This window comes from Montipora foliosa, chromosome 7 (genome assembly GCF_036669935.1).
Source record: "Montipora foliosa isolate CH-2021 chromosome 7, ASM3666993v2, whole genome shotgun sequence".
Classification (NCBI taxonomy): Eukaryota; Metazoa; Cnidaria; class Anthozoa; order Scleractinia; family Acroporidae; genus Montipora; species Montipora foliosa.
In genome coordinates this window covers 28,047,753-28,059,139 of record NC_090875.1, presented here as the reverse complement: position 1 = coordinate 28,059,139, position 11,387 = coordinate 28,047,753, and the positions used below count along the sequence as shown (strand labels likewise).

The window sequence follows — 11,387 nt, the reverse complement described above, 5'->3', positions numbered from 1 at the left end:
GAGTGATGCCAAAAATAACCTTTATTAAAAAAATAATGATTATAAATTTTGGTTTCTGCGTCAAAAGTCTTGTAATTAACTTGGAAAGAAAACCCGTACGACAGTTTTATCTAAAACCCTAAGGCGACACTTGTAGTTTGAAAGATAAATGCTAACTCGTAGATCACCGAATTTGGTTACACGAAGTGAACCATTACGAAAAATAAGGACAAATTTGGAGGAAATTCGGTGACCACACCTATACGTGTTTAATTTCGTGTGAAGTCTTGACCCATTTAAAAATTCAATTGATGTTTTATTCCTCGACTAACATCAACAGAAGGAAATTATCTCTGTGCCTTTACGAACCGTCACGGAACGCGAAAGTAATCGAAAAAGTTAGCTCCCAACAGAGGAATCCATTCAATTTTTTAGTAGTACTTGGATAAAACCAGGAATCGTTTGTTAAACTGGTACTAAAAGTTAAACGAATTCTTAAAAGTCGAAGCAACAGCTGGTCTCCCAAATAAAAACAACCAGACAAAAATTTATAAGGAAGGGCAAAATGTGACCACACGACTTTACTTTCATCTCTTTCGCTCGTTATATTATTTATATCACTAAACACATGCATGTGTTGCCGGCAAACAACGCAGCCGAACAAAGACTCAAGATGGCGGAATCTTACACACCGAGAAGGCCACGGGAACGAACCAGTGAAGATATGTAGTTCCCAGAGTCTTCTCGTTTTTTAACATGGCGGCTTTCGTGGACACGCGAGATAGTTGCAAAGTTTGCAAAGGTAAGGAAACAACTGCTATCATTGATATACTGTATTGAATCCTTATCTGTTATTAAAAAAAAAAAAGAAAAAAAAACATGACACGTCACAAATTGATCATTGCAGAACGGACGGATTGTATTACAGTCCAACAGCTACGGAGGAAGCATATCGCAAAATTTGGCAAAATAAACAAATCAGTGATCTACAAAGAAAAAAATGACAATTAGCGGGCAGTTCTTTAGCGGAGCTATTACCCCGGTATATAATATTATTTATTTATTATTTATTTATTACAATTTATGGCAACTAATTAACGGTAATAATAAAAATAAATAAATAATAATAATAATAATGATAATATTTTTCAAAAAGAGCCATTGGAGTTTCGCAAAAGAGCAAAAGCCCCCATACAAGGCGGAACACCGTAGAACACAAAAAGGGAGTTGATAATGTAAATTGACCACCGTACAGGGATTCTAAAAGCTGACGTTTCGAGCGTTAGCCTTCGTCAGAGCGAATACACCGTAGATACTCTTTACATAAAAATATTATCTTAAGATAGGTACTATGTCCTAGATACAATTAAAAATGCAAAACAGTCAGGCGCAGGTGACAAATCATCTAGACCCGGCAATTCCATCAACTGACTAAAGATCACCAAGAGGGCCTAGATACCTCACAACACCGCGCCGTGAAATGAGTGCAAGTCATCATGACTAAAGCGAACTTAACGTGGTAGACAGTTCCAGCTATCCACAATTCTATTGAAATATGAATTTTTAAAACTGGTGGTCCCAGCAAAGTTGAAAAAAAAACTACGACATTCTTGGGCATGAGAAGCACAATCTTTCCGAAAAAGGACTGGGTACTGGATACAATACGGTTACACAGGATACGCAGTCTGTCACAGGCTCACCAAATTTTGAGGCGGCCTTCTCCTTAGAAAATCGACATTGGATAGAGTATATCATAACAAACGGGTTCCCATCGTGCAAATTCTAGGCCGAAGCCGCCTGCGAGTTGATTTCGTTGGTATCATCCATGGTGGCTTCAAACTCTTTCCACTGATCGTCTGACAATTCTGTAAGAGCAAAGCAAGTCCCACGTCAACTACCATCTACTATTCTTAGCTATCTGTTTCTTTAAACCGACCTGAATCTCGAGTAGAATTCTTGTTGTCAAAAGACATGTCTGTAATTCGATTGTTTTCTTTACAAAAAGTTCTTCACCGTGACGTGGTGTGTTTGAAACTTTACGGTCTTTCCCAACACAACGGCAACACGGAAAAAAAAAGCCTTAAAAACCTGGCCCCAGTTGTTCAAAGGTCACTATCTGTTAAAAATAAGGACAATTCTCGATCGTAAAGAGAAAATATGCAAAAACTTAAAATAATGACTCGCACCATCTTCTGGGCATAGGGATGGCGCAGTGGAGAGAGCACTCGCCTCCCACCAATGTGGCCCGGGTTCGATTCCCAGACTCGGCGTCTTATATGGGTTAAGTTTGCAGGTTCTCTGCTCTGAACCGAGAGGTTTTTTTCTGGGTACTCCAGTTTCCCAGTCTCCTCAAAAACCAACAATTGACTTGATTTGCGTTAATTTTTAATTTCAGCTTACAGTGTACCCAATTAGTACTCCAGCGCTAGAACGACTAGACATGCACTCAAATAAAGTTCCCTTCCTTTCCTTCGCGCTCAATTCGAAACTTCTCAAATAGAAGGAGTGTTTGACAACTATCAAAACATCACTTTTAGCTATATTAATTCAGAATTTGTACGAAAGAACTGTGCAATTGTGCTACTGCTTTCAATGCTGGACAAGTATCAGACAAAACGCACTCGCAGTCTATTTGCGCCAACGTTTTGAAAGATGATGATGTTTTAACGAAAAAAAAAAAAAAAACACTGGGAAAAGTTTTCTTCATTCATCTCAATAGATCCCCATTCGGTCCTTTTACAGGAACAGATTGATTTGCTCTCCATAAAAGTGGCTTCATAGATCGGCTTGTTCGGTATAGCATGAATCGCAATAAGATTATGGGTTCAAATCCCACGGAAGCGTTACTTAAAGCGGGGGAGGGGGGAGGGGGGTTCGGAGAAAATGTATGGCGCTGAGCGACTGTGCCGGGGATTGAGCGTTTTCACATGACGTCATGGCAGCCATGTTGGTGTTCCAAGACAAAGGAATGGCGGCCATTATGGTGTGCCAAACTAATCCTCCGGGAATTGAACTCTATTTTTATGCAAATACTTTCCTTTGTTTCAATAATACAATATGGATACTGGTCACGTGAGTGAAAACGCTCTAGTAGAAAGATGACGTTTTGAACGTTAGCTCTTCGTACGAGAGATTAAACAAGGAGCAGGAATGGCTTATTGTGATGTCACTCGCCTCCCACTAATGTGGCCTGGGTTAGATTCCGGACTCGTTTGTTACGTTTGTTGTTGGTTCTTTACTCTGTTACGAGAGGTTTTTCTCCGGGTTCTAAGGTTTTCTCCTCTCCTCAAAAACCAACATTTCTAAGTTCAAGTACGATCGGATGCAGGAAGGACCTCCCTGAAAAACCACTTTCGAGTGAGTGGAGCTTCCTGTGTAAACATCTTTAATTTCAACTTTTAATTTAATAAAAGGAATAGGAGCTTTTATGTCACATGGTTGAGCCACGAGATGGGTAGGAGTATAGCATCAAGAAAAACAACTAACTAATTTGCTTTAGAATGATGTTCATGTAGTAGGCTCACATAAAAAAAAACGTAATAGCTGATGACAATAACCACCTTCGAAAACAATCTAGTCAAATTAATGCAAGGATTATTCCTTTCCTCAAATTACTTACCACTCAAGAGTTTCAACAGAATCCCGTACTCGTGAATGGCTGTCTTCGACGCAGAATCCACTCTAAGAAACCTCTGCCGCGGCCTTGCTCGAATTCCAAGTTTTACGAAGAAAATCACAGTCACTCCTTGTCAGCGGTCTGTCGTTCTCGAGAAACAACTGGGTTAGCTCCTCAGTCAAAATCTTTTCAAACTAAATACAACAAAAAGACGGATCGGAAGGTTTATTATGCAAGGACGTGTTGCATCCTCAAATGTTACAGTTACTAACAATGTATCTCTTTTTAATCGATGGTGACTCGGGGATGCTCGGAAAAAAATCCGAGTGCTGCTCTTGCAGGAGTCGGACCGACGAGCTTCCAATTATTAGTAATCGGAAGTTCGTAGGTTCAACTCGTGCAAAAGGAGCATTCGGACTTTTTTCCGAACATCCCCGAGCTACCATCGGAAAAAAAGACTTTCCGTACCGGGGTCACCATGTCCTTCACTATATTAGTAATACAACCCACAAAGGTAACACGGCTTTACCTACAATTGTTGTCTAACCACTCTGCAGTGAAACGACAACAAAGTAATTTCTAACTAAAGGCCCGGGCAAACATCTTCAACATCCGTTCGAGTTTGAAGAACGATTCAACAAAGCTTAGTATTTAGTCCCAGGCTGCAGGTTCATTGAAACGGCAGTCGGCTCTGCTTCGCCACAGCTGTCATAGTGAATAACAAAAGTCTGACGAACTCAGTATAGCTTACCCACTGTAGATAAGTTAGAACAAGGCTTTTTCTCTGCAAGCCTGCCTGTTCCGTCCTCAATAGCTCTTTAATGTTTTCCAAGCGTTCACAATCATCGTCCATAAGGATTATGGGGTCTTAAATGGAAAAAGTAACGCTTTAGAGATGAAGGATAAACAGATGGTCTAATTTCTAAATAGTGCGCCTTAGCTCAGATATTGGGGGTGCAATTCGAGCCACCGCAATCACCTGTAAAATCCGCCTACTAAAGATAGCAAGCTTATTTGTGCTTTGACAAATTACTCACCATGACTTAAACTTTCCACTATTTCCAAATTTAACACAGCTTCATCGTAATCCGGTTGTTTCGGTGCCAGGCTGCGAAATGATTTGCCCACAAATTCGCCATCTTTGATATCCAACCTCTTCTTGTCCTTATCATAAACGACTCGACAAAACTTGAATAGGAATGGAGCTCGAGAATTTCGGATCACCATCGGTGGAAGGACTTTAGTGCTAGTAACGTGTCCCGTAATCCAAGCGTTCTTGCCGAGCCAAGAGGACATTTCCGGAGCGTGGAAATTTCCTGAAACAGTTGTCTGCAGGAAAGAGAAAACATGAGATGAACAATTAAAAAAAAAAACTTTTTTTATGTAATTTTATTTCTCGCAATGACGACACTTCATCTCTCCGAGCGAATATCATTCCCTTCTCGCATGCAGTCAGCTACCTCAGACCTTCCAACAAGGGACCGTCGACAAGCCCCAACGATGTGGTTGACAGTGTCTAACAGGCGAGGGTGAGTGGGTCGTGGGTGGGTGGGTGGGTCGTGGGTCGTGGGTCGTGGGTTGTGAGTCGTGGGTCGTGGGTCCCTAACCCTAACCCTTTTTTTTTTTCAACGACTGGAAATTCTCGAAACAGACAAGACCTAAGACCTAAGACAAATTTGGACCGAGCACTGAGGGAGCTAATATATATCTTTTTTTTTCTTCAAACAAACACGACCCACGATCCATCACCCACGACCCACGACCCAACCACCCACGCGATTTAGCCTCACCCCATTTGGTTCCTTCTGCAGGTACTGGAGCAGAGATTTCGTAAAACAAAAGAAACAAAAGACATAAAACCAAAGAACTCCAAATAAAGACTAATCCCAGGTGACCAAAAATACAATTTCCAGTACATGCAGCATTTCACAATACAGCGTTTTCACGTGACGTCACGGAGGCCACGTTTGAGTGCCAAAACAAAGAAACGGCGGAAATGATGGTGTACCAAAGCAATCCTCCGGGAAGTGAACCCTATTTTTATGCAAATACTTCTTGTTGTTTCAGTAATGCAATATGGCTGCTGGTCACGTGAGTGAAAACGCTCCATACATCAATGGTGCCGCAATAGAGTGTTTTCACTCATGTGATCAGTGAACTTGTTTTTCCACCGAAACAACAGAAATCCTTTGCATGATAATAGAGCTCAATACCCGGAGGATTAGTTGGGTACACCAACATGGCTGCCGTTCCATTGCTTAGCAACAACAATATGGCCGCCGTGACGTCACGTAAAAACACTCTAAACCGACTTTCACATTTAGCTACAACCGAGTGTGATATTGTGTATGAGAACGACTGCTGAAATTAACTTCGTATGCAAGCTCTAAAAAAAAACACTTGTTAACTAATTGTTGTTCTTAACGCCTTATGACGTTCCGTAAAGCAAGGAACGAGGGGTAGGTCAGGGTTTTTCGCAAGCTTAAGGTGATTCCCTAGAAATAGAACTTGTCATAGATTTCCGATAACAATTTGCACACTATTATAGCATGTACAATATGCGATAAAAAGGGGGATCAAAGAGCTCGTCTCCATGGTACGATGCTGACGAATATGACTGTTTAAGCCACTTTGACAAATTGGACAAATTTCGCTCGATTTTTGCGTTCGAGGTACGAGAACGCAACACCTAATTTGTGTTGTAAGGGAAGTTTTTTCGAGATTGCATTTTCGTCGACACACTTTTGCCTCGCTTTGAGGCGCTTGGTTACGTTTTGCCTCACTTTGACGAACTATCGCACGTGGTGATTTGTGCGTCGTCTGCGTTCATTATTCTAGCGTTTGGTGAGGTGTGATAATCTTCCATCGTTCATCGTTGAAAAGAGCTGAAAGATTGCTGAAGGTCTGTCAACTGAAGTCGGTAAAATTTTACTTTGGATTAAGCATGGTTCGTCACTGTCCTTGGAAAATGTGTGCGACTCCTCGCGCTTGCATCAAACCGGTTTGTTTTGCTCGGCGGCCGTTGTGCCACAAAGTGAATCTATCGAGTTGTGTAGCTTGGCGGCCGTTGTGCCACAAAGTAAATCTACCGAGTTGTGTAGCTCGGTGGCCGTTGTGCCTCAAAGTAAATCAATCGAGTTGTGAAGCTTGGCGGCCGTTGTGCCACAAAGTAAATCTACCGAGATATGACGCTTGTCGGCGCGCCATTTCATCATGACTTGTGATATTTACGGCATTGAAATCAACAAACTGAATTTATTTTGTCCAAGCGTTCAGCACAGAAAAGTAATCTTAGGTCTTTAATACCACAAGCTGAAAAGACTTGCAAGTAATAGTTTCATTTTAGAGTAATTTTCAGTAGTTGTCTACTTGTAGAATTCCAAATAAATAGTTAATGATTACGTCTAACAAGTCGTCACGTTCATAGATGCAGTACAGTGGAATTAGATCGTTATATCGAGGTATCGTTATAACGAGACGCCCGATATAACGATATTGCCTTAAAATAACCGAAAATATCTTTATATCGGGGTAAAATTAACATGTGCTTTTTTACTACTGTACATATTGTTTAATTAAACTTGTAATGAGTATCAAATGACTCACAATTTGCAAAGCATTAGACGTTATCAAGGTTACACAACAAAGTCTGTGATATGAATCGTAAAAGAGAAACAAAACAAAACAAAACTTAAACATTTGATGTTGTATCTGTGTACTGATGCTGTAATATCGTTATATCGGGGAAGATTTTACGCTCGGTACGCTAAGAACTCAGCGTTATATCGGGAATATCGTTATATTGAAGATCGTTATATCGGGGTCCTGTCCCATACATTTTACTGTAACTTTTGCCGGGTCATAGCATGTTTATCTTTTTACCGGGGATATCGTTATATCGAGGATCGTTGTATCGGGGTTCCACTGTAATAACATTTCCCTATCGCACGAACCATCCACCCTCCCCCCTCAGTTGCTACCTGTACCAAACCTGTACCGTCCTACAAACATCGAACGCACTCGCCTAAGCTTCGATTACCCCTAGTATAAATGTAATCTCTGATATAACGCATCAGAGCTTGAGGCTATTCTGAGGTTAATTCCCATAAGTACCTGAAAAATGTATTTGAATGCCTTTGTGATTACTTAACACGCTAAGATAGATTTAACTTGGGTGTGTGCTGTTGTATTCGTAATGGCTCCTTCCATACAATTTTATGAAATTGCCAAAAAACTGGCCATATGTTTTTTTGCTACTCCATGAAGACATCGTTCTCAGCAAAAATATGAAATAAAAAATCGGGGTCACCGTACTCTTTCAGGAGAAATTAGCCATTTCTTGACGGATTAAGCTTGGCGTCAATGAAAGTCCGCCATTTTATCAATGTGCGCGAGCTAATGCGCGCGCCAATGACGCAAGAAATTATGCGCAGTACGATTGCACAATGCAAAACTAGGGAATCACCTTAAATTCGGTTACGAGATACAACAGGATAAGTTGTGCGCATTCATGTTTTTAACATTCCATACATTGTCTGCATACGTCGCGCGGGAAGCCTGGAAGACTGCTCAATCTCCAATTTCTCCTTGAAATAAAACCCCGTTTACCTCCTGCTTCCCAATATTAGCCCAATATTTTATTTCGTTCCCAACCCCGTTTCCAATATTAGCCCAATATTTTATTTCGTTCCCGACCCCGTTCCCAATATTAGCCCTCCAAAATGTTCTTGAAACAAGAGGCTAAGGGCAGCCTACGATTTGTTCGAAGGACTTTTAGCCGACTTCCTTTAAGTTCAGAGTATTTCAGTGGGTTTTTTTCTGTTACAATATCTTGGTAAATATCCAGTTTCAATTCCGTAGTCCGAATTCCACAGTCCACAGTCCGTGACCCACTGATAGGGTTACGTTCAATCGTGGACATTTGTTTACATTTAAAACTGTTGTTAACGGCACGGTCCAATCAAAAACAGAACACAGATGCTTTACAAGTCTCTACGATGATATTTAAAAATATTTAACACTTTTTCTTAACAATACTTGAAGAACTATAAAGTTACGATATATGTTACAGAGTCATATGGATATTGCATTGCATGCAACGAAAACACAAAAACTCGTTTCCGCCGGCCACGCACACAATTCTTTAATACAGATTTATTTCCCCATTCAATGGGGAAATAAATTCCTCCGAAAGGAGGAGATACCGAATTCGAATCCCACTTAAACTGCGTTCTACGAGATCGCGCGGGACAGAGAAATCTTACGCATGCGCAACCACAGCGTGACCCGAAAAAAAAAGCTCAAGTCAAAAAACGGAGTTGAAAGCTCCAAAGTAAAAAGTACAAGCAGTTGAGTTAAAGAAACTTTAACAGTATCCCAATGTACCTGATGCATCCTGTTTCCGGCCAAAACGAACTTTGAACTATAGACCACGTCCGTTACAAGAAGCAGGTGTTGACCTTCGAGTGGCTTCATTTGGTCAGGATTCAACGGCGCAGCTGAAAGAAGGTCACGGAGGTCTGGGTCCAAGAAATATTCTTCGGTCAGCTCGCCAAGTTCGAGGTCCCCGGGTGTATCGTTTGTTTTCAGTTCCACTTCTCCGCTGTCAAATCCCCCAATAGACACATCCAAGCCACTGTCCAATTGGAAATACAAAAGAATAGAAGTAATGTCTGCTACGAGATGAGATATCATAATTGATGAGCTCCTGTAGCGATTAATTTTCTCATCCCAACAGCGCTTTTCTCACGTACAAAAAAAGCCATTTCCGAGTCCATGTCTGCCTCCTCTTCAAAGCGAGTCTAAGTGCGAAGTTTTTGTGATGGTAATTAGTTCTACTTTACATATGAATGAGAATTAATTTATCTACAATCTGAAGAACACTATAGGAGAAAATGAACAAAACACTTGCCGTCAAAACTAAGTCACCACGGTCCACCACGTACCTGCTAACTTCTACTACTTCCATTTTCTCCAGTCTCTTATTTTCTTTCTTAAGTTTTGACAAGCAAACGTTTTGAAAAAGTTTCCAGTGGTTTTTCTCGACGTAATTCTCCAAACTGGCGAGAAGAATCATTTCCGCTTTGCCAAATGGTCGCTTCCACCACTTCCGCTTCCGTCTTACGATCAGCGCCAACGGAAATAAAATGTTTGATTGGCCGTGGTAAGCTGGGTAGTAGTCCTTTCCGAAATTCTCCGTAATAAATGCCCGGATGGAGTCTTGCGTCATCTGAAGAGAGAGAAAATGGTTCCGGGTTTTGCGGTAGTTCATACACAAAGAAGACTAACAAACATATACAATTATTGATAATTAGTGCACAGTGACCAAAGTAGCACAGATAAAATATGAAAAACTGTTTCAAAAAGTCCAATTGCAATCCGCCTTAATCTTCCTCAATTTTGCCCATATATGCCTCCTTTTAAATTTTCTGTTCTCGTACACCTTATTCCAAAATGGCCGCCATTTAGATATTCTTTTGTTTTCATTCAAATTAGACCTTGATGCCCCGTTCAAGGCAAAATATTCTTGTGAACTTTCAGCTCAAGAACGAGGCATCAAGGGCTAATTTGAATAAAAACAAAAGAATATTTAAATGACGGCCATTTTGGAATAAGGTCTATTCAAACCTTGCTTCAATGTTCTATTTATTTTTACGTTACCGTTGATTTGGCTGTTCATTCCCAGTCGCTGAATGTGGGTAAATTTCGCAACACAGCATCTTTAAATAACAATGTTCTCTGTCGTAACAAAAGTGCGAGTGTTCCGGTGCTACTACCTGCGTCGCTGGTGAAAACGAAATACCCCGTTAACTTACCGTACGGTATCTATTGATTAGGCTGCCGAAAATTGGGACAACACGGGCGATGGAAGCTGAACAGCGTGCTGCTCTGTGTTATTATTTCGAATAACTACACTCTTAAACAAGGTGTGTTTTCATAACACACCTTGTGAGTTCCCTGACACACCAAGGTGTGTAGTGGTGACACACCTTTTCACTGTTTTATTTCACAGTTCAAGAAAACACACCATTGTGTGTAAGGAAACACATAAGGTGTGTAAGAATTACACACCTTTGTGTACACCCTTAGATCAGTTTTCAACACACCATAAATTAATGAGATGCAAATGTTCTTTGACTGGAGAAATCTGCCAGAGTCATCCTAACACACCTCTAATGAAAACACACCTTTACTGTTTGAGGACATTTTTAATTTATGCATTATTACCAATATTTTCACAGGGGTGAACCTAACACATTTTCAAGTCTATTTTAACAACTCAACCTAAATCACCTACAAATCTTTCAATAATAGCCTATTCCTGTTACACATGCATACGTTTCAAAATTATACTATGATATCAAAACATCATAATTATTGTGATCATAATGCATGTAAAACAATTACATGAAGCTTTGAGTAGCTTTGCAGACTATTCACTTTCGAAAAAGACCTTCCACAATTTGAACAATAAACCAGAAAGTTAGGTTCGTTTAAAAATAGAGTAGTGGTAGTCAGCACCAGCCGAAACGTCTTGCACGAAACATCAAAAAAACTAGTCTGTCAAACCACTATCTTACAAAGTTAGGTTCGTTAGAGTGGAACTTGATCAAGTGTTTAAAAAAATAATCGCTTTCATTTACACGACAACTGTAGTTACAGTACTCGCACGATAGTCGATGCCGGTCGGCAGCCATTTTGAAATAAAAACTCGATTCCAGATTATCTCGTCCTCAAATGGTCACATGATACTTCTTAACCAATTGTAGGGAAGAATAGTAAGCGCGGCGTC

The 11,387-nt window shown here is 40.5% G+C and overlaps 1 pseudogene; it reads right to left on the bottom strand.

The window, feature by feature from the left end:
- Positions 1-79: 79 nt before the first annotated feature.
- Positions 80-11,387, bottom strand: part of LOC138011676 (uncharacterized) — a 15,307-nt pseudogene continuing 3,999 nt past the window's right edge.